The sequence below is a fragment of the Schistocerca gregaria genome, chromosome 2, assembly GCF_023897955.1.
Source record: "Schistocerca gregaria isolate iqSchGreg1 chromosome 2, iqSchGreg1.2, whole genome shotgun sequence".
NCBI classification, from domain to species: domain Eukaryota; kingdom Metazoa; phylum Arthropoda; class Insecta; order Orthoptera; family Acrididae; genus Schistocerca; species Schistocerca gregaria.
The window spans coordinates 425645558-425667495 of NC_064921.1; the positions used below are offsets into that span (position 1 = coordinate 425645558).

The following is a 21938-nucleotide window of genomic DNA, read 5'->3' on the forward strand; positions in this document are numbered from 1 at the left end:
TTATCTGTAGACTGACGAACCGCGCGATATCATTGTTACTTGCTGTGTGTTTCGTTGTACCAGCAGACTTCATACCAATCTGCTGCTGACGTCTCTGCTACACAGGGCATGTTTGCTGTTGTGTAACCTGTGACGGTGAGTGGGCTGTAATTATGGAGCCAGTCGTGGGCTGGGACCCAACCGCATGGGAAAGAGATATCTTTGTACCGTCGTTCTCGGAAACGCGCATATTGAATTGTCACCTCCCCCCGCAGTATATAAACAGGGGACATGCTCAACAACCTGGGGCGCGTGCGCAGTCGGTGTGTAGTTCGCGTGCAGGGAGCAGCGTAGGAGCCTCACGTTCAGCCGCAGTGTTCCGAAGTACGTACGGCTGCCTCGCTAATCTCCGAGGGGAGGAAACCGCAGTAGAAGTAAGCTCTATTCTTACTGCTTTCCGAGTGAAACTATTTTCAGTAGCTATGGCTGAAACAGAAATCGAGAGATATGTAATATTGTTTTATTGGTAATATCCATCTCTTGCTGAAACATTTCACTACTAATGTCACTGTGTTTTGTTGCTGTTTCTACATGTGATCGGAGTTGTAGCGCGCGTTCTTAATCAACGCGCACAAATTACAATGTGAACAAACAAACTGTATGTTTTTTTGGCATTTTACCTTTAGATAATGTTCGTAAATGAACACCCCAAACCATACGAGTTATATAGTACGTGTAGTGGATCTTATCACATTGGAAGATGGAAGCTATTTTCTGAAACTGGTTTGGCAGTTATTTTATAAGTATTTAAGCGATCGTGACGTAATAAATTGATATGGATACACAATGATAGCTTATTTCCTGTTGACAATTTGTCTTTATTTAACAAACTCTCATTTTCGCCAAGCACTGAGTCGATTTCATTTGTATATTATTCCCTCGCCAGTAATCTTCTTTTGAATTTTTAAATATTAATATCATCAACTACCTCATTACTTACAGTTAGCCTGGCTCTTTCAAACAACCAATTTGAATCTGTTTAATTTTGAACAATATTCGGATAAATTTTATCTTTCTATTCATCTGGACTGTTGACGATCACTACATATTATAAATTAATGTCCCCCAATTTTGCCATATTTATGTTCAGGCAGAACTCAGTAGCTATTGTAGTACTTTGTATGATTTTTCTGTAGTAGACGAGCAAGGATTGTCTATAAAATTAATTACCGTTAACCTACGCAAATCATCTGATGGTACATACTTAGAGCTGTAGGGAAGCTTCAGAGGGTCGTCAGTGTGTTTTTAAGTTCAAATTTGACAATTACACAATCAAATGGGTGAGCGCTTCATCAGTTTGTGTTTTTAGGCAAAACATCGCGCTTCATCGCTGTAAAATTCAAGCCTCATATTTTGTTCTTAACTGGCTTTCTTCAGTCTGGTCAAAAAGAGATGACTGCTTCGAACACACATTTATTTCATCTGCTAAAGCTGATTCTGGGATAAGTGGAAGCATTTCCCGAAAGTCTCTAGAAAGCATAACTAATGCACTTCACGTTAATTCTGACTTGTCTCGAACGTGTGGTAGTGTTCTTATTAATCCTTCGAATACTTTTCAATGCGGAATGGTACATTCGTTACAAATAATGGAATTTAAATCTTGACCTCGTCCAGATGCTCTTAATATATTACAAGCTGGAAATCCTTGTTCTGAAACGAGTAAACGTTCGGAAAGCAAAGGACATGCAATTGAAATCAGTGCCAACGTGGACGGCTAGATTGGAGTCTCACAAATACCACTGAACACACTAAGGAATGCGTAAAAAGCGCAGGCTTTCCTGTGCTACACGAGAATAGGGACATAATAGGGTACTTTTAGGAGAAGCTTGCCATCTAGAGATTCCAAATCACTGCAGAAAAGTTGCTTTATTTGAAGCGGAAATTCATAAAGAAGGAAATGAATGAGGGAATGGATGTCATTAACCAACTGTGTGATAGGTACTGAACTGAACAGGTAAACTGTACTTGAAGAATCCTACTCTCCATGTTTGATTAATAACACTTGGTGGATCACGAATCACTGTAAACCAGACTAGACCCGAACGATGACCGAACGAAACTCTTACAATGACAAAGCGCAGTTCTGCAAATGTACTGAAGCAACGACGTAGGGAAACAATATCCTGAAATGAAAATTGTTACGACAAATTATAAGCTAAAATAAATATTTCTATCTCTGATGCTTAAGACTAATGGGGAGAGGAGTTATTTTCTCGGAAGATATGCTGCAAGTTGTGACAATCAGGACTGGCTCACACCACCCTGCTCTGTCTTCGCTTCTAATTTATAAGTTAAAGCATATATATATATATATATATATATATATATATATATATATATAACATGTGCTCACTATCGTAATATTAACTTTAATATTTGAATAGAATATATATATATATATATATATATATATATATATATATATATATATATATATACTTTGTCCTTATACTCCCGAGGCGTACGAAGCTTATAGTAAACTCCGAAACAGAACCAAGCAAAGCGTGAGGAATGCCAAAATCAGACATGCCCGCTCTGTCGTATGCGGCATATCAAAACCTGCTGCACTGTGGAAAAAGCTGCGCAGTTTCGGTATAGGGAAGCGAAGATCAAGCGTAGCGTCTTCAGAAGAATTAAACGATTTCTTCTCAACAGCTGTAAACTGCCACGCAGCGACAAATTACTAGCCCCAAGATATCAATCTCTCGAGAGACAAGTTTTTCCTAAAACATGTCACTACCGGCACAGCACACGAGGCAATTATGAGAATCTCTTCTGAGGCAGTAGGAAATGATGGAGTGAGCATTGACATGATTAAGAACGTCGTAGACACTATTATTCCAGTTATCACAGGCATCTCCAACCTGTCTCTTGTCAGTAGTACATATCCTACTGAGTGGAAGCAAAGTTTAATTCAGCCTATACCCAAGACTGACAACCCTAAGTCGCCAGGTGACTACAGGCCGATCAGCATACTACCTGCAATATCTAAAGCCCTAGAATACATCGTCCATGAACAGCTGACGGATTACCTCAAAACTCATAACATCCATGACGAATATCAGTCAGGCTTTCGAAAGCGCCATAGTACAGCAACTGCATTAATCAAAGTAACTGATGACATTAAACATGCTATGGACAGACGTGAAGCTACTATCCTAACACTGCTTGACTTTAGCAAGGCTTTTGACACAGTTGACTTCGATATATTACTAATTAAAATGAAATGGCTGAATTTCTCAAACAGCGCAATACACTGGTTCGACAGCTACCTCAAAAACAGAAGTCAACAAGTCATTTGTGGGTCGGAAAAGTCATCATGGAAAAGAGTGCGCTCTGGAGTTCCCCAAGGCTCCGTCCTTGGTCCACTACTCTTCTCACTGTACATTAATGATATTTCTTCAGTGATTCACTCCTGCAACTACCATCTTTATGCCGACGACATCCAACTGTACATAAGTGCAAGCCCCAAAAACATTGCTGGCGCAGTAGCGAGTATGAATGCAGATCTTTGCTCTGTTTCTCGATGGTTACAGAACCTAGGTCTGAAACTAAACCCCAAGAAATCCCAGGTCATACTTATATCTCATCCAAAGTTAATCAGCCGGTACTTTCGCGAAACAGTCCCTAAAATACTCCTCAATGGTACCCAACTACCATACCAAAAAACAGTAAAAGACCTTGGAATACTCTTGGATGAACACCTAAACTGGGAAGAACAAACAGTCACAGCTTGCCGGAAATCGCTCTCCTCCCTACATGCAATTCAAAAATTTAGAAAAATATTCCCAACCCATGTTAAACAAAAATTAGTCCAAACACTAGTCTTGCCTAATCTTTACTACTGCAATGTAGTTCAACACGGCACAAATAGTGAAAATTCTAGATGCCTCGAGCTAGTGATGAATGCTTGCGTTAGATACGTGTGCAATATTCGGTTGTATGATCATATCAGTCCTTCATACTCCCAGCTAGGTTGGATACGCCCACATAAGGCACGCGATCTCCACACGATGTGCTTACTTCATCGATTTCTTAGCCACTGGTGCCCCCAATACTTATCTTCTCACATTAAACACCTATCATCATTCCACAATCGCAATACCAGATCGGATACGGCTATCATCTTGGCTGTCCCTTTACATAACACAAAATCTTTCTCCGTGTCATTCTCCATCTCAGCCATACGACAATGGAACGCGCTCCCCTGTGATCTGCGTCTTATCCAGAACTACTCAACATTCAAGAGGGAACTAAAAACTTACATATTAGGGACGGTATAGCCACCATTGTTGTTCCCCTCCCATCTCTTTCTTTCTCCTCTTCATCACAGCTTCGAATTTTACCATTCTATTTATCTTCCTCTTACCTATCTACCTCTTAAATATCTCTTTCACCCCATTCTATCGTCTTATGTCTCTGCTCGATGAGTATAACTCACAAGCTGCAAGAACATAACGAGAAAATTCCCAACTAAACTAACAATGGGACTGACATTCACAAAAGAAAAGTATGTTTACTTTCATATACATAGTCATTATTATTATTATTATTATTATTATTATTATTATTATTCTTGATTGTTCTAATTATTTTTTATTGTTATAATTATCATTGTACTACTGTTATAATATCTATTTTTTTCTTTAACATCAATACTGCATAATACGTTATATGTCCTTAATGTTATGTAGAAACTGTAACTCGTTCAATCTGAGTATGCCTGGTTACGTGTAAGAGAGGGCCTGAAGGCCCTAATCTTGCCAGGTAAAATAAATGCATAAATAAATAAATAAATATTAAATGTAATATTACGATAGTGAGCACATGTTACACAAAACATCAGTTTTGCATAAACAGAAATCCCCTTCAAAATCTTACTATTCACGTCGTGATATTTACTGTTCTGATTGTATTGTGATAATTACTTTCACTAGAAACCGTTACGTTGCGGTAGAATGTTCCGTAAGCAACACAAGCAACACAGTGTGAAGGAATCTACGAGTTGTTAGCAGTGTCTGAATTGGTGTAAAACGTTTCCAGTATATATATGTTTATTGCACTGCATGTTGTGGAAGATAATTAATATTTAGTGTACCTTTAATATATTTCAGAACTGCTTAGATGACTGTTAATAAACTGCTATAGGATTTGTAATAGTCACTTGCGTAAAGACTAGCAGGAAACGTGACATTTAATATTCTTTTCCGTGATTCGCCACCGCTCGGTTCCCCTACCACATTTAAACTGTATGAGACCTGGTCGTCTTCATAGTAAACCAGGAAATAATCAAAAGTTTGAAGAATTTTCCATGTGAAACTGTAAAGCAACTGTTTGACTTTTCATTTAGTTGGACGTAGAATCCTGTCACATGAGTCTTCACACTGTGAACGAGAGTACGTGCGCTGCTACCAAGTGCATATCCTTCTACAAGTAGCTGACAGTGTTGTGATCGCGCTCGTGATCTGCGTGTGTTTGCAACGAGACAAGTGACTGTCGGGAGACATATCAGGTATCTTTAGCTGTAGCAGTAAAAAAAATCATTTCTGAGCCCTGCCACTGTTGGCAACACATTGGTCTCCTTCAGAGTTGGTACTATGAGTATATTCTTAGAGAATATTTACCTCTCCAGCTACAGGAAAAAGGCAAGATGCGGTAAACAGGAAATTACTGTGACACACTGTCTGAAAATTCTCCGACATCCAAGAAGGGAAAGCGCGTCACCAAGGTAGCTTTCCCAAGCGACACGCGTGTGGGATGCCAAGTATGTACCCGTTATTTTGCTAAAATCTGGAAGCAAGTATTCTGTAAAGGACATGTATAATGAGCAGGCTGCTGAGGCATTGATGAAACGGGAGTTACACCCACAATGCATCACCCATTTGCCTCTGCAGAATAAATGTGTAATTCGAGTCTTTGTAACAGAAAGACAGAAATATTTCTTCGAAAACCTGTCGCAACCAACGAGAATTAATCATGTCAGATGAACATAATTTCTTTCTTTAGAATTGCAACTAGAAGAAGACTCAGATTAAATAAAAATATGCAATACTAAATACAACCATTATCGCTAAATACAATATAGAAGAAAAATAAAAAGGGGTCAGTTTCATTGTGTGGTATAGTTAGAAGACGCTGGCCATAGTGTTTTCATAGATAACTCACTTCTGCGGAATTGAAACTGACGTATATTCACAATGGTTTTGAGAGAAAAAAAACGACAAATCTTGCCCTAGGTCACTGTCGATTCAAATAATCAGTCTGAGATATTCTGAATAATAAGTAGTTAATGAAAATAGCAAATGATCTAGTACAAATAAATTTTTTCGAGCATGCGTATGGACTACTCAGTTCAGTTTGTGTCGTGTTCCTGTACAAAGTAAGTAAACAACAATAATGATAAATGATAAACAATGATAAAAACTATTTGAAACACTTGTGATATTCCTAAGTCTTACACTGAGACAATGACATACTTAACACTTGATAAAAATTTAAAGTATGCTTCTCACGTTACTTCAGAATTATGATGTAATGATACCTTGCGAACAAAAAACAAGAAGAAACACTTTAAGTCTCTTTCACTCTGCGTCTTTGTATTGTTTCATAAACGAGGGAGAATTGCAGGATGAAAATAGACTTGTGTTTCGAAGTTCGTTAAACGAAAAGTGATAGAAGAGCAAGAAAGACCTGCTGTCTTCTGTAGGGCAACGGTGTAATGAATCCAGCCCGTAATAATGGAAAACGATCGCGCAACTGAAAACGCTTTTACAAAGGGAGCAGATAACTAGGAACTCTGTGGAGACTAGCAGCATCACAATATTGCTAATCCAGAACAGATAAATGAGTATAATTAATTTTCCTGTGATGTACTACAAATACAAAAAGCGAAAGGTCCTGGATTTGGTAGTTGTTTAAAGCTAATAATCATCGAGTGAACTCTCTATAACGCATATGCATTATATCATTAGGCCTTTCTAATAACGTGAGCTACAGAAAGACAATTATTTGTTTCTTTATATTGGGATTTTGGGAAATACTAGTTCTCTCTTGGGTCTGATAAGCACTTAAAATCTGTTACACAAATTTGGCACCTGTGCCTATAATCGACATACACAGATTACATTTAGTACAACAAAAGTATTCTAACGTAATTGGGAAGTGAACTCATATTCATAATCAGACACATTCAAAGCAAACGAGATTCATACACGCAGAACACACAATTCGACCTCCAATGAAACTATGGGAAAAGCAACATATCTTAATGACTCAGAAGGTTGTTCATTACTGTAGGGGGTAAGAGTAAAAGCTGTATTACGAATGATGGCTAGTGCCTCGGAAATCACTCCACGTAAGAAAGATCTAAAATAAACAAGCCTTCAAAAACAATAATTTTAAGAAACGGCATGATTGCAGTAAATTGACGGAAATGGTGAACGTATGTGTGTTCACTAACCAGGTGAAAGTGCTATGAAACGCGCAAAACTAACATTGACTAGATATTCAGTGAGCAACGAAAATATGCTTCCACTTTAAGCCCACGTGGAGCAATAGATTCGAGACTATCTTCCATAGTAAACCGAGACTAGCAAATATCGCTGCACACAATATTGCACACGTAAAAGAGGCAACAAATTTCTGGTACGCGAGAATGGGGACAAAGTAACCTAATTACAGGTGAAGTCTACCGACTGGAAATTTCAGATGATTAAAAGGAAGCAATTTTATTTGATCAAATGAAACTGTATGGTTCCTGAGGCGTTTTCAAGTCTCAAACATCTGTGACGCATACAGGGAGCTTAATTCACACATGGAAAGTACAAGCCAAAAGTAGCAAAAAAGCTCCAATAAACATGTGTCCACAGATAAACTGTTGTCAATATACAACACCTTTTCTGTTGTGGTTCATCGGTGTCTACGAATACTTGGAATATCTTAACGTTTAAATAGGTGTTCGAAACCTTGTCCATGCGTCTGAATGCCACATTGAACTCGTTCAAATAGCTCTGAGCACTATGGGACTTAACTTCTGAGGTCATCAGTCCCCTAGAACTTAGAACTAATTAAACCTAACTAACCTACGGACGTCACACATCCATGACCGAGGCAGGATTCGAACCTGCGCACGTAGCGGTGGCACGGTTCCAGACTGAAGCGCCTAGAACCGCTCGGCCACACTCGCCGACCATTGAATTCGTCTCCTAACTGAGTTGCGACTTCTCTCAGACAGTCCTTCGGAATTCTGTAAATGCTGGAAGGCTGCTTCAATCCGCAAGCGTAATTCCTCAAGAGAGTTGACCTCAGTAGCGTAGACCAGACTTTTGACATGACCCCACATGCAGAACTCACTGGGATTTAAATCCAAAGACCTTGGAGGCTATGGGTCAGGCCCTCCTCTATCTATCCCATGTTGACCATACGTCCGAGCTAGACGCCGGCGCACTCGTAAAAGAGAATGTGCTGCATCACCGTCATGCATGAACGACGTGTTTAGAGGTCTGTTCAGTGGTACATCGTCATGTACATCTGGAATTACAGTCCGCAGAAACCGAATGTACTGCTGTCCGGTTGGTCTCTGTCTTAGCAAATATGGTCCAATTATGTGGTCTCCGAGCAGTCGTGCCCAGAGGTTCAACGAATAACGCTGCTGATGTCGTGATACGTGTATTGCGTTACGATTGACATCGGCCCAAATGTGCCAGTTATGGTAGTTAAAAGTACTGTCATGGGTAAATCCAGCCTCATCCGTGAAAATAAAACTGCTTACAAACAGGGGATTCTGGGTACACTGTTACTGCATCCATTGGCAGAAATTCTCTCTAGGAGGGAATACCGCGTTTTTGAGGGATTGCACTCGCTGGACATGATACGGATAGAGTACTTACCGATGTAAAATCCGCCACACACTGCTATGACTCAGGAGACGATCTTGGGTAGCAGACCTCCTTGTTGAAATACTAGGACGTGCGTGTACAATGCGTAACATACTTTCCTCAATATCGGGTGGTGTGGATGTGGGTCGACCTTCTCGTAGATGGTGTGCGAAATTCTTGGTTTCTTTAAGGCGCTGATGTAACCAGCTAAATTTGTACCTGAAGGGCAGCCGGCAGAGAGGAAAAATTCTTCATGCAATCATGGAGACTCAAGGGCACTGCTATTCGCTTTATCACACAAGAAGTGCATATCAGACTACTCTTCATTGATGTAACCTCTGTCCATGGTGCCTTCACGTTTGTAATTGATTGTGGCGCCGATACGGCACAGAGGGGGAAAAGGGAAGTAGTTGCGCATGCGTAAACAAACAAATAGCGATTCAAATGGTTCAAATGGCTCTGAGCACCATGGGACTTAACTGCTGAGGTCATCAGACCCTTAGAACTTAGAACTACTTAAACCTAACTAGCCTAAGGACATCACATTCATCCATGCCCAAGGCCGGATTCGAACCTGCCACCGTAGCGGTCACGCAGTTCCAAACAGTAGCGCCTAGAACCGCTCGGTCACTCCGGCCGGCTACTCGATTCAAAATCTTGACACTCCAACGTGAATACTGCAGTATCCGGGGGCGTTACAGTTGGTTACCACCTCTAATTAATGCGACTCCTCGGCGACGGTTGATCTAGGGACCTAGGAGCTTTTTAGCTACTTCTGGCCTGTACTTTACAGGTGTGAATTATCGACAATCACTTCCAAAACAACCTACACGCGCAGACGCGAAGGGACTATTTGTACCAAGGCCACGATTCGAAATCCGGTCTACCACTCACTAGGCAGATGCGCCAGCCGCTACGTAACTCTGCTGCAGTAATGATGCCCAACTGCACGTGACCTAGTGGTTAGCGCATCTGTCTAGTGAGCAGAATACCTGGGCTCGAATTCCAGAATTGGTACAAATTTCAAATTTTCATTTCTTCTTTTAGTCTGCACACACACACACACACACATATATATATATATCAACTCTCATATATATATATATATATATATATATATATATATATATATATATATATATATATATATGTTTGAGACTTGAAAAGGTTTCTGCAATAAAATAGTTCATTTGATTAAAAGCAGCTACGCCTAGGTTCCAGGCAGCATCCCCCCTTTTGGTTCACTGCCGATGTGCCATTCGAATATATCTGGAGAACCTCTGCAGTGCAGTTCTAGTTCAAGAGGAATACCAAGTGGGCTGAGGCGTGAATGAGAATTTTGATTTAGGAAAGAGGCGTGCTAAGGTAGTCCGCGCAGTTGTGCAAGTCCACTGTGCCAGGGTGGCGTAGTGATTAGTGCCACTTACCTGGCGAACAGGAGACCTGTTGCAAATATTCCGTTTGGCCATTCAGTCTGCATGTGTACGTATTTTATTTGAGACGGAAATTCACAAAAAGGAGATGAATGAGGGACCAGAAGTTATTAACCAACTCCACGGCAGGTACTGAATTTAAGGCCGTAGTGAATTAAATACCGTAAATTGAACTAAATACCTAGAAATTACAGTGATGAACAACTGAAATTGGAAGGAACAGATAAAAATGTTGTGGGGAAGGCTAACGAAAGAATACGTTTTATTGCCAGGACACTTAGAAAATGTAACAGATCTACTAAGGAGACTGCCTACACTACTCTCGTCCGCCCTAGTTTGGAATAATGCTGCGCGATGTGGGTTCCTTATCAGATAGGATTGATGGTGTACATCGAAAAAGTTCAAAGAAGGCAGCACGTTTTGTATTACCACGAAATATGGAAGAGAGTGTCACTGAAATGATACAGGACTTCGGATGGAGATCATTAACACAAAGGCGTTTTTCGTTGCGGAGGGACCTTCTCACGAAAATTCCAATCAACAACTTTCTCCTCCGAATGCGAAAATATTATGTTGGCGCCTACCTTGATAGAAACTATCACCAAGATAAAATAAGGGTGCTCGTACGGAAAGATATAGGTGTTCGTTATTTTCGCGCGCTATACGAGATTGGAACAATAGAGATTGGTGAAGGTGGTTCGATGAACCTCCTGCCAGGTACTTAAATGTGATTTACAGAGTATCCATGTAGATGCAGATGTAGATCTAGAAATGGCTGAACAGTACTCGTACTTGAAGAATCCTGCTCTGCGTATAACACTGCTAACACGTGGTACAATACAGATCATTGCAAACTAGAAAGAAAAAGTCTCCTAACGCAATACCACTGTTACTGGAAGGTATCGAAATGTGAATGCGCAGTTCTGCAAAGGTACCGAAGCAGCAATATAATCCTAATTCGAAAATTGTTACAACACAATATAAGTCAAACTAAATACTTCTATGACTGATGCTTAAGACTAATGGAGAGAGAAGGTCTTACCCCAGCAGATGCGCGTTCATGATCTGCGTGTAAGAGCCGTGGGGTGACAGGTTAGGTATCTTAAGATGGAGTAATAAAAAATTTCGTTTCTGAGCCCTACACAATAGTGACCATTTTATTGTTGAGCTACAATTCCATTAATGAGAAAGTAAATTTCATGTAAACTGCCTTGTCGATCTATAAACGTTACACAGGTACAAAGTATCAGTGAATAAATCTTACTCAACGTGCTGAAAAAATTCGTGCTAATGGATTGCTTTAACGCTTAAAATAGCTTTGTGTCTGTAGTTCCATCTACAAGATTACGTCTATTACAAATTAAGACCAGTTTTCATATTTATTCAGCTTTCTTCGTGATGCTTCTCATTAGATCACTACGCCAGATACGGAAAGTATGACGTTACAGTTGATGCTACATGCCATTTCATGATTATAGAATGTAGACAAATAAGCAGGTTCAACAGAAGATTTCTCGCTGCGTATATGTAGCCACTCCCATGGTTCTATGCTCAGAAGGAGAGGTTGTAATTAAGAACTTTAGCCTCTCACTGAACCCTCCAGTCCACTGGGTCCATCTGGACCCATTACAGTTTTCGGTAGCTCTGCAATATCCACGAAAGCCCATTGGTTCCACAAGTCACCATTGCATTCTTATGTGTAAACAAGATAACTAAAAAAAAAATGTTCAAATGGCTCTGAGCACTATGGGACTTCACATCAGAGGTCATCAGTCCACTAGAACTTAGAACTGCTTAAACTCAACTTACCTAAGGACACCACACACATCCATGCCTGAGGCAGGATTCTTACCTGCGACCGTAGCAGCAGCGCGGTTCCAGACTGAAGCGCCTAGAACCGCTCGGCCACATCGGCCGGCAATGAGCGTGCTATCCGAGAGTACAATGGGGTTTGAGCGAGAGCAGATTGTGATTATACTGAGAAGTGGTATGAGCATTTCGGAGACTGCACGACTTGTCGGGTATTCGAGGGTTGCTGTAATGAGAGTCTTCGACACGTGGAGGAACCAAGGTGAAATCACGTCCAGACGTCGTTGGGTTGGACAGCAATCCCTTACTGCAGATGTTGGACGCCGTAGGATGGGCAGACTGGTAAAACAGGACAGGCGGTGAACTGTGGCGGCACTAACATCAGACTTTAATGCTGGGCACAGTTAAAGTGTGTCTAACGCACAATGGTTCGAACATTCGTAACAAAGGGGCACCGCAGCTGAATACCCATTCATATTCCAATGTTAATACCACGGCATCGGCAACTCTGACTGAAATGGGTACGTGACCATCCGCACTGAATGTTAGTGAGTGGCAGAGCGTTGCATGGTCTGATGAATCCCGGTACCTTTTTCATCGCGCTGACGGGTGGGAGCGAATCCGTCGTCTTCCAGGGGAACAGCACCTTAACACCTGTAATGTTGGACGGAGACAGGCTGTCACCGACTCCCTTATGCTCTGGGTAACATTCACGTGAGCATCCATGGTCCAGCTCAGCTCCTGCAAGGCACCTTGATGGCCAAGCAGTATCATACATCCCTTCATGACGATCATGTTTTACGACAGCAGTGACATTTTTCAACATTTTTCAACAACACAGTGGCGAGTTGAATTTATGTGCTGCCCCTTCACACCCGCCAGATCTAAATCCGATCATCGAACATATCTGGGATGTTCTTGATCTAATTCCATTGGGAACTGCGTGCAGCACCTCAATATTATTGTCAATATATTATGCATAAATAGCAGCATCGATAGTAAATATTGAAATCCTTCATTTTACAGATCGATTTCGGTCACTGTGTGACAATCATCAGCGCAAATGATTCGAACTTTGTAGTCCCATATCGTAATAACACATCATTTTCTACGAGGTGTAACATGTTCTGTGCTGATTACTACCAATAGATATCTTCACTTTTACAGCATACAATAAGTTTTAAATTTACGGAAGAGTCTATCTTGTAATCTCAGCAGTTAACTTTAGCAGTTGCTGATCCAGTGTACAGTAATTGCCAAGGTTACAAGATAGGCTCTTCTGTAAATTTAAAATTGTTGTATGCAGTAAAAGTGAAAATAGCTGTTGGAAGTAACCATCACAGTTCATGTTACATCTCATAGAAGACGCCGTGCTATTAAGACATGGGCTTACAAGGTTCGAATAATTTGCACTGAAGAAGTCACACAGTGACCGAAATCGATCTGCAAATTAAATGATTTCAATATTTACGACCGATGCTGCTATTTATGCAAAATATGTTACATGGGATGTCACTGAACGTGGTGTCAGAGATATTTGTTCCGAGCACTTTGTTGTGGATGTTCTTCCAGATTTGAGCCCAATCCCGTAGGGCATATTTCGTTTCCATGCGGTTTATTCTTCCACCAGTATTCATTTTCCGGTACAGTTGGGCGGTTGTAAGGTCCTGTATTGGTGCGCTCAGTTTCGCTCGGAGGTAACTAACTTCGAGCAGAAACATCCGGATGTGGTTGGCTTTGTAGTGGGTTTCTCCCAGGTTTATCGGTATTGCCATATTAGTAGGTGTAAACATCCGTAGGGCCATGTGGGGCGCGCTGTCTGGGTAGTCTTGAAATAGCTGAATTGCTCTCCGTATAAGAAGAGCCTTGCATTTAATTTCAACATCTCTTAGCCCTAGGCCCCCTTTCTCTGGTGGGAAAGTAATAACATTAATTCCCACTTTGAATATTTCGCCCCTCCAAATATACCAACCAATTGCCGACATTATTTGCTTGGAAATGCTGTTGATCACAGGGATTGTCTGCCTTACATACCAGATTTTCGAAAGTATCATTTTATTGATAAACTGCACTCTTTGTGTGAGGTCCTGTTCTCTGCCTTTATTTTGCTGGAGACAACCTCTCGTCATAACCAAAAGCTCTTGCCAGATGTCCGTAGTAGTTTTCAGAGGGCAGCGGCTCATTCGTATTCCCACCTGCTTGATACTCTCGTGTACTACATATGGACAGTTATCATCGATTCTAAACCCTCCACCGATCGGCATTAGTTTAGTCTTGCGATAGTTGAGCTTTGAGCATGAGGCTCTTTCATACTCCCGTACACTATTAGTCACTTCTTGTAGATCTCGCTCCGAACGTACGATGACACTAACATCATCCGTGTACGCCACACATTTTACAGTCGTCGAATACAGGGTTAAGCCCTCAAGTGTACGGTTCAGCAAACGAACAAGTGGCTCAATGGCAATGACAAAAAGAGGGATTGACATGGGGCACCCTTGTCGTACAGGTCGCTCAATAGTTATTTGCCGGGAGAGTTGCCCGTTGATGACGATCCTAGAGCACGCAGAGGTGTACATATATTTGACCATCGTAATAAAACCGTCACCAAAACCTAAATGGTCCATAATTTGAAAAAGGTAGCTGTGCGAGATCCTGTCAAAGGCTTTGCATTGATCTAGAGCTAAAATTGCAGCTTCCGGTTGGGCAATAGCACTAAAGGAGATGATCTCCCTATAATCTGCGAGACTTCTAAAGATCGATCGACCAGGGACGGCTGCTGTCTGGCTATCATGTATGATTTTCTACAAAACATGTTTAATTCTAGCTCCTAGAACGCGGGCCACAATTTTGTAATCGGAGTTGAGGAGGGAAATAGGACGAAATTTATTGACATCATCTGGTGGGTATTCTTTGGGGCCGAGTACAACTAGACTATCGCTGAATCCTGCTGGTAGTTGCCGACCTACTTTAATTTCATTACATATGTTCAGAAAGCAATGTTCGAGTAAATACCAGAATTGTTTGTAGAATTCAATGGGTAGGCCATCTGCCCCGGGCGATTTATTACCCTGCGCCTTCCTCAAAGCCTCCCGAAGTTCTTCCTCAGTGACATCACTCAGTAATAGTTGTCTGTCCGTCTCGTCGAGGGTCGCTGTAAGGCAGTTTTTCATGGCCGTAGTTGCCTCGTCATTCGTGGGCTCTGACATGTACAGCCGTCGGTAATAGTCGGTTATATATTCCTTTATCTCATTCTGGGTTGTGGTGACACTGCCATCATCTGTTTTTTATCTGTGAATCAATTTCTGTCTTGCGAGGCGTTTCTCTTTCGCAAGATGGAAGGAGGATGGGCTTTCGTCATAGGCGCTGTTACCATCGCGAGAACGTATTTTAATTCCTTCCAGTTGTCGTCGTTTCAATAGTGTTAGCTTCGCCTTAATCCTTTTGATCTGAACAAAGTTCTCCTGTGCGCCATGAGGAGCAGAATACAGCTCACGGAGACATCGAAAATAAAATTCGAAAAGCTCTTTCTGCTGCAGGCTCCTTCCATAGCTGTAACCTTTCAAGCAATTAATAAGTTTGAGCTTTGCTCAGCGGCACCACCACAGCGTGACCGACGGGAATGTTTGTTGGCGCCGGGAGCAGAGATCCCATACTTCCTGCATCCGTTCTCTTAAACCTTGATCATTGAGTATTGAAACATTCAGCTTCCAACATGCTCTGCCACGGTACGTTCCCTGCCGTACCATTCGGATTGTACAGTGATATGCCTCGTGGTCGGAGAAGTACAACCGCCACGTCTCCGTTGCAGAGATCTTGTCTCGCAGGCGTTTTCTTACGTAAATTCTATCTATTCGGCTGGCAGTTTGAACGGTAAAATATGTAAAACACTGTCGGTCCTCATTCAAGATTTCTCAGGTGTCTTCTAGGTCCATCAGTCGAACAGTTTCGGCAAGTGTCGCACAACCGTTAAAGTTCGGCCATTGGTCTTTAGGCTTTAACACACAATTAAAATCGCCGCCGACGGTCACGTCCTTCTCATTCCTCCGTAAAAGATACAATAACTCAGTAGCGTAAAAATGTGCTCTGGCAGCTCTATTTTGATTCCCCGAGGGAGCATAGATGTTTATCAATCGAACTCCATTAATAAGGCACGAGATTCCTCTGCCAGACCCTAGTCCTTCCACGTCCGAGACAATTATAACCTCTTTGAATAACAGAGTTGTGCCCGAGGAGCTATCTGGGATGATATTAGTCAGTACGTCATACCCAGAAAAATCAGGTAGGAAATGGTGAGCCACCTCTTGCAGTATCGCGATGTCTGCATCACAGCTATACAAATAATCGTGGAGACTGTGTATCTTCTGCTCTGAAGTTATTTTGTTTATGTTTACAGTGACTATCTTGTAGTCCTGAAAAGGAGGCATGAAGTTCTCTATGTTAAAAGTCGCTGATGTCGGTGAGGAAATTAATACGTATCCGAATCATCATCTTTTCTCAGGTTCGTTGAAAGCTGTCGTGTCACAAGTAATTCTGCTCTCCCGGCTGGCATAGCCTCCTTTGGGGGTTCAGACGTAGTCAGTCCTCGATCCACCGACATGTCTTCGATATCATCAGCACAGCTGCTTGCATTTGACATGTCCATCTTCTGATCGGATCCCTTTCCCGTTGAACACTGTTCTTTTCGCCCCTCTCTCAGAAGCTGCTGAGAGACCCGATCCTCGTCTGCTGCAGCTTGATTTCGAACCCCAGAGTTCGGCGTGGTCACTGTGATCGCCTGGTCGTGGCCACTCGATTTCTTAGTATCTGTCCTGCCAAGAGTTGCGTCCGTTAATTCGCGGGCAATTTGCCCACCTTTCTCGCGCACCAGTGGAGCTGTTTTCTCAGCATCCTTGTGAGCGATCCGTCGCTTTTTGTATTTTTTAGGAGAAACGTCAGCCCTTTCATTTGCCACAGTCACTGAGGAAGAGCTGTAGATTTGTAATCTGGTGTTGTCGTCGCTTCCCATTGATTTAGAATTCGCTCCTTTGTCGGTGCGTGGATCATTCTCAACATCTTGGGTTTTCTCGCCAACCTGGGCACTAACCAAACACGTAGCCTCCGGATCGTTTAGATTCATCGTCACGTCGGGGGTGGTGTCAGCGTTGCCCTCTGGGGTGGCAGTCTCCACTGGTGTCTGGACAGCTTCGGTGGTGTTGACAGTTGTGTCCATGTGAGTGACCTGCGTCGCTGCCATGGTCGAACGGAATGCCGCCACGTAAGTTAGAGGCATTGATGAGGTCTTGTTACTAGGAACACTTTCGCCTGGTGGCAACTGTGTCACTCGTCTCTTTACGCATTGTGCGCGAACATGATCAGTTGCACCACACCCAGAGCAAGTGCGAGCCTGACCATCGTATATAACAATGGCCCTGTATCCACAGATCGTAATATATGATGGAATGTGTTTCTCCAGTTCTATTTTCACCTGTCGAACATCGTTCAAAACAGGAACTTTAAAGGACATCCACTTTTCTGAAATATTGCTGATAATCTTACCATAATTTTTCAAAACTGCTTTTATTTCGTCGGCAGGAACTTCAAAAGGTAGTTCGAAAATTCTAACTGTGCGGACACTAAATCCTGCACTAGATACACGACCTTCGCCAATATTACCATTTAAGTAAATTTAAGGCTACCACCGCATGACTCAACAATTTGATCACATATTTCAGCAGTTTTAAGCTTTATGTGCGCAGTACTGCTAACGATCGAAAGATGTACACCAATTATGTCGTCAAAAGATCGTTTCAGAACATTCTCAATCCATGCTTCGAGTTCGTAAGCTTTAGGTCGTGCATATTTCGTATCGAAATTTAATTTCGAAGTATCTTTTCGTGCTAGTTCATTCATAGTCAATTCGTGACATTTTTCACACTATAACCCTTAACTGTGTACGCTACAACAGCGTCAACTCGCCATAAACAGCGCTCAGCCGGCAGCAGCAGAGACGTAAATACCAGCGCGTGTCCGCTCGTCACGGCCGCCGAGGGCCGACATAGTTTGAGCCATCGATGACACAGAGGGTATTGCGGCTGCAGTGACTTACCTCTGGCACGCCCCCCGTGGGACCCACATTTCCAACTTACTGTCCACGCACTACATTTGTAGTGCCCCCGCCCACTATACTCATTACTCGCGGCTGTCAATCTACCGATTGCCGTAAAAGTTTGAGCAAAATGTGAGTGCATCCACACTGAAGAAGATCATTGGCCGGTAAGCCTTATCTATATAAGGATGTTATCTGTTCTTTCGGACATGTCCGATTCATAGAGGAAATAGAGAAGACGCAAACAATAGCGCGTTTCGTTACACGTTTATTTGGTTAGCACAGAAGCGTCGCGGATGTGATCAACCAGCATCAGTGGCAGGCGCTGAAAGATAGGCGTTCTCCATCACAGTGTGAATAATTGTTAAAGTTCCGACAGTGTACGTTCCTAGAAGAGCCAACAAATATATTGCTTCTTTTTACACGTGTCTCGGGAAAAGACCATGAAGACAAAATCAGAGAGCTTCGAGCCCACACAGAGGCTTCCCAGCAATAAGTCTTCCCACGAACCATCCGCAACTAGAACAGGAAAAGGGGAAGTGACACTCCGCAACAATGAATTTGCTGTTGTGTAAAAATAACGCGAGCGTTATGTAATTGTACGCGCTGATTCCGATTTTGCAATCGGAAAATGTTGCAGCACGTCTGGATTTAAAGCTACAGCTGGAAGTCAAATGATATTAAAAGCATGTACATGGGTTAATATGTAGCTGCATCAACGAGTCGTGTGTGACGTACGATTGTGTGAGTGCGTATATGTATGTATTCTCAAGGTTACTCTGCGTTATGCGTCTGTGGAAAGCTAAGTGTGCACAAGTAAAAATAAACAGGCAGACGTGGACAACTTCTAACTAGTCTCCTCAAGTTTCAACTTGTCCATAAGCTTCAGCATGCAGCCATGTTTCAACATGTCTTAAAAAATTAGCTTCCGTGCAGCTTCTCCTGTTTGTCCATCAGTCTGATTCAGAGGTGACTGGAGAATAGTTCGTATTAGTTTCGTTCTGTGTTTTAGTAATTAACAGGCGCAGTAACATGTGTTTAAGTGATTTCGTATAAGACGATTCGGTAATTTGGTATACGGGGACACATTAAACGAAAGATGAACAGGTGAAGTTGTGTGAACTGTCCGGACTGCTTTTGATACATTGCGACAAGTGTACGACGTCCGACCAGGGCAAGAACATGACCAGGAAGCCGCGTATAGCTTACAAACATTACTTCGGATGTGATAACGGAGATCAAACAAAATCCTGGGTTCATCATCTCTATTGCATCGCCTATTACCCCGGTATAACCCAGAGCTTAAACGGTAAGCGACATCTAACGCCTTTTGTTGTTCCCGCGATTTGGCATGAGTGGAAAGCTCACTGCTCGGATTGCTCTTTCTGCTTGACCAACATATCCGGATACAGCAAGAAGAACTAGTCCAAAATGGAGTATCCAGATTGCCAGTCTGCTCTAAAACCTATGGTTAATCGTACAGACTACCCGGTATCAATTCGTCTTTCTACCGATGCAATTAACAACAAAGAAAGTGATGCTGAAGGTAGTGGCAGTGACGCCGGAGCTATGGAATACACGAATGTTTCCGACAATGACATTAAAAAGCCACATTTGATCAGTCAAGCGGAACTGGATGAATTGGTTCGCGATTTGTCCCTGTCGGAAGAAAAGTATGAACTGTGGTGTTCAACACTAAAGGAGTGGAACTTACTCAAGGGAGTTGGTACAGTTATGCATTTTCGAGATCTCCACATGAAATTCACTGGACCCATAAAGGAAACTAGATAACAAATACGTAGCAGAAGAGTGCAGACTTCTGATTGTGTAAAGTTCTATGTACTGACTTGGCAGAAAATCCTAAGAAATTTTGGTCCTATGTCAAAGCGGTAGGTGGATCAAAACAAAATGTCCAGACACTCTGTGACCAAAATGGTACTGAAACAGAGGATGACAGACTAAAGGCCGAATTACTAAATGTCTTCTTCCAAAGCTGTTCCACAGAGGAAGACTGCACTGTGCTTCCTTCTCTAGATTGTCGCACAGTTGACAAAATGGTAGATATCGAAGTAGACGACAGAGGGATAGAGAAACAATTAAAATCGCTCAAAAGAGGAAAGGCCGCTGGTCCTGATGGGATACCAGTTCGATTTTACACAGAGTACGCGAAGGAACTTGCCCCCCTTCTTGCAGCGGTGTACCGTAGGTCTCTAGAAGAGCGAAGCGTTCCAAAGGATTGGAAAAGGGCACAGGTCATCCCCGTTTTCAAGAAGGAACGTCGAACAGATGTGCAGAACTATAGACCCATATGTCTAACGTCGATCAGTTGTAGAATTTTGGAACACGTATTATGTTCGAGTATAATGTCTTTTCTGGAGACTAGAAATCCACTCTGTAGGAATCAGCATGGGTTTCGAAAAAGACGGTCGTGTGAAATCCAGCTCGCGCTATTCGTCCACGAGACTCAGAGGGCCTTAGACACGGGTTCACAGGTAGATGCCGTGTTTCTTGACTTCCGCAAGGCGTTTGACACAGTTCCCCACAGTCGTTTAATGAACAAAGTAAGAGCATACGGACTATCAGATCAATTGTGTGATTGGATTGAGGAGTTCCTAGATAACAGAACGCAGCATGTCATTCTCAATGGAGAGAAGTCTTCCAAAGTAAGAGTGATTTCAGGTGTGCCGCAGGGGAGTGTCATAGGACCGTTGCTATTCACAATATACATAAATGACCTGGTGGATGACATCGGAAGTTCACTGAGGCTTTTTGCAGATGATGCTGTGGTGTATCGAGAGGTTGCAACAATGGAAAATTGTACTGAAATGCAGGAGGATGTGCAGCGAATTGACGCATGGTCCACGGAATGGCAATTGAATCTCAATGTAGACAAGTGTAATGTGATGCGAATACATAGAAAGATAGGTCCCTTATCATTTAGCTACAAAATAGCAGGTCAGCAACTGGAAGCAGTTAATTCCATAAATTATCTGGGAGTACGCATTAGGAATGATTTAAAATGGAATGATCATATAAAATTGATCGTCGGTAAGGCGGATGCCAGACTGAGATTCATTGGAAGAATCCTAAGGAAATGCAATCCGACAACAAAGGAAGTAGGTTACACTACGCTTGTTCGCCCAATGTTTGAGTACTGCTCAGCAGTGTGGGATCCGCACCAGGTAGGGTTGATAGAAGAGATAGAGAAGATCCAACGGAGAGCGGCGCACTTCGTTACAGAATCATTTGGTGATTGCGAAAGCGTTACGGAGATGATAGATAAACTCCAGTGGAAGACTCTGCAGGAGAGACGCTCAGTAGCTCGGTACGGGCTTTTGTTAAAGTTTCGAGAACATACCTTCACCGAAGAGTCAAGCAGTATATTGCTCCCTCCTACGTATATCTCGCGAAGAGACCATGAGGATAAAATCAGAGAGATTAGAGCCCACACATAAGCATACCGACAATCCTTCTTTCCACGTACAATACGAGACTGGAATAGAAGGGAGAACCGATAGAGGTACTCAGGGTACCCTCCGCCACACACCGTCAGGTGGCTTGCGGAGTATGGATATAGATGTAGATGTAGATGTAGATTCTAGTTCAAGTAGTCTCAGAGCTGCACTATTACACAATGGCAATCAAAAACCATCAATTTCTACTTCTCATGTTTTGGGAACGCTCTCTTGATGC

The 21938-nt window shown here is 42.3% G+C and overlaps 1 protein-coding gene across 2 annotated transcripts in view; it reads left to right on the top strand.

Moving 5' to 3' along the window:
- The first annotated feature begins 259 nt into the window (after positions 1-259).
- The window catches only part of LOC126324000 (uncharacterized), a 48512-nt gene continuing 26833 nt past the window's right edge, over positions 260-21938 (top strand). Inside the window, exon 1 of one of the 2 annotated variants that reach the window (XM_049994871.1) lies at positions 260-413. The gene's annotated coding sequence lies outside the window, so the exon portion shown is untranslated. The remainder of the gene's footprint in view (positions 414-21938) is intronic. The other variant, XM_049994872.1, reaches the window with a different exon arrangement.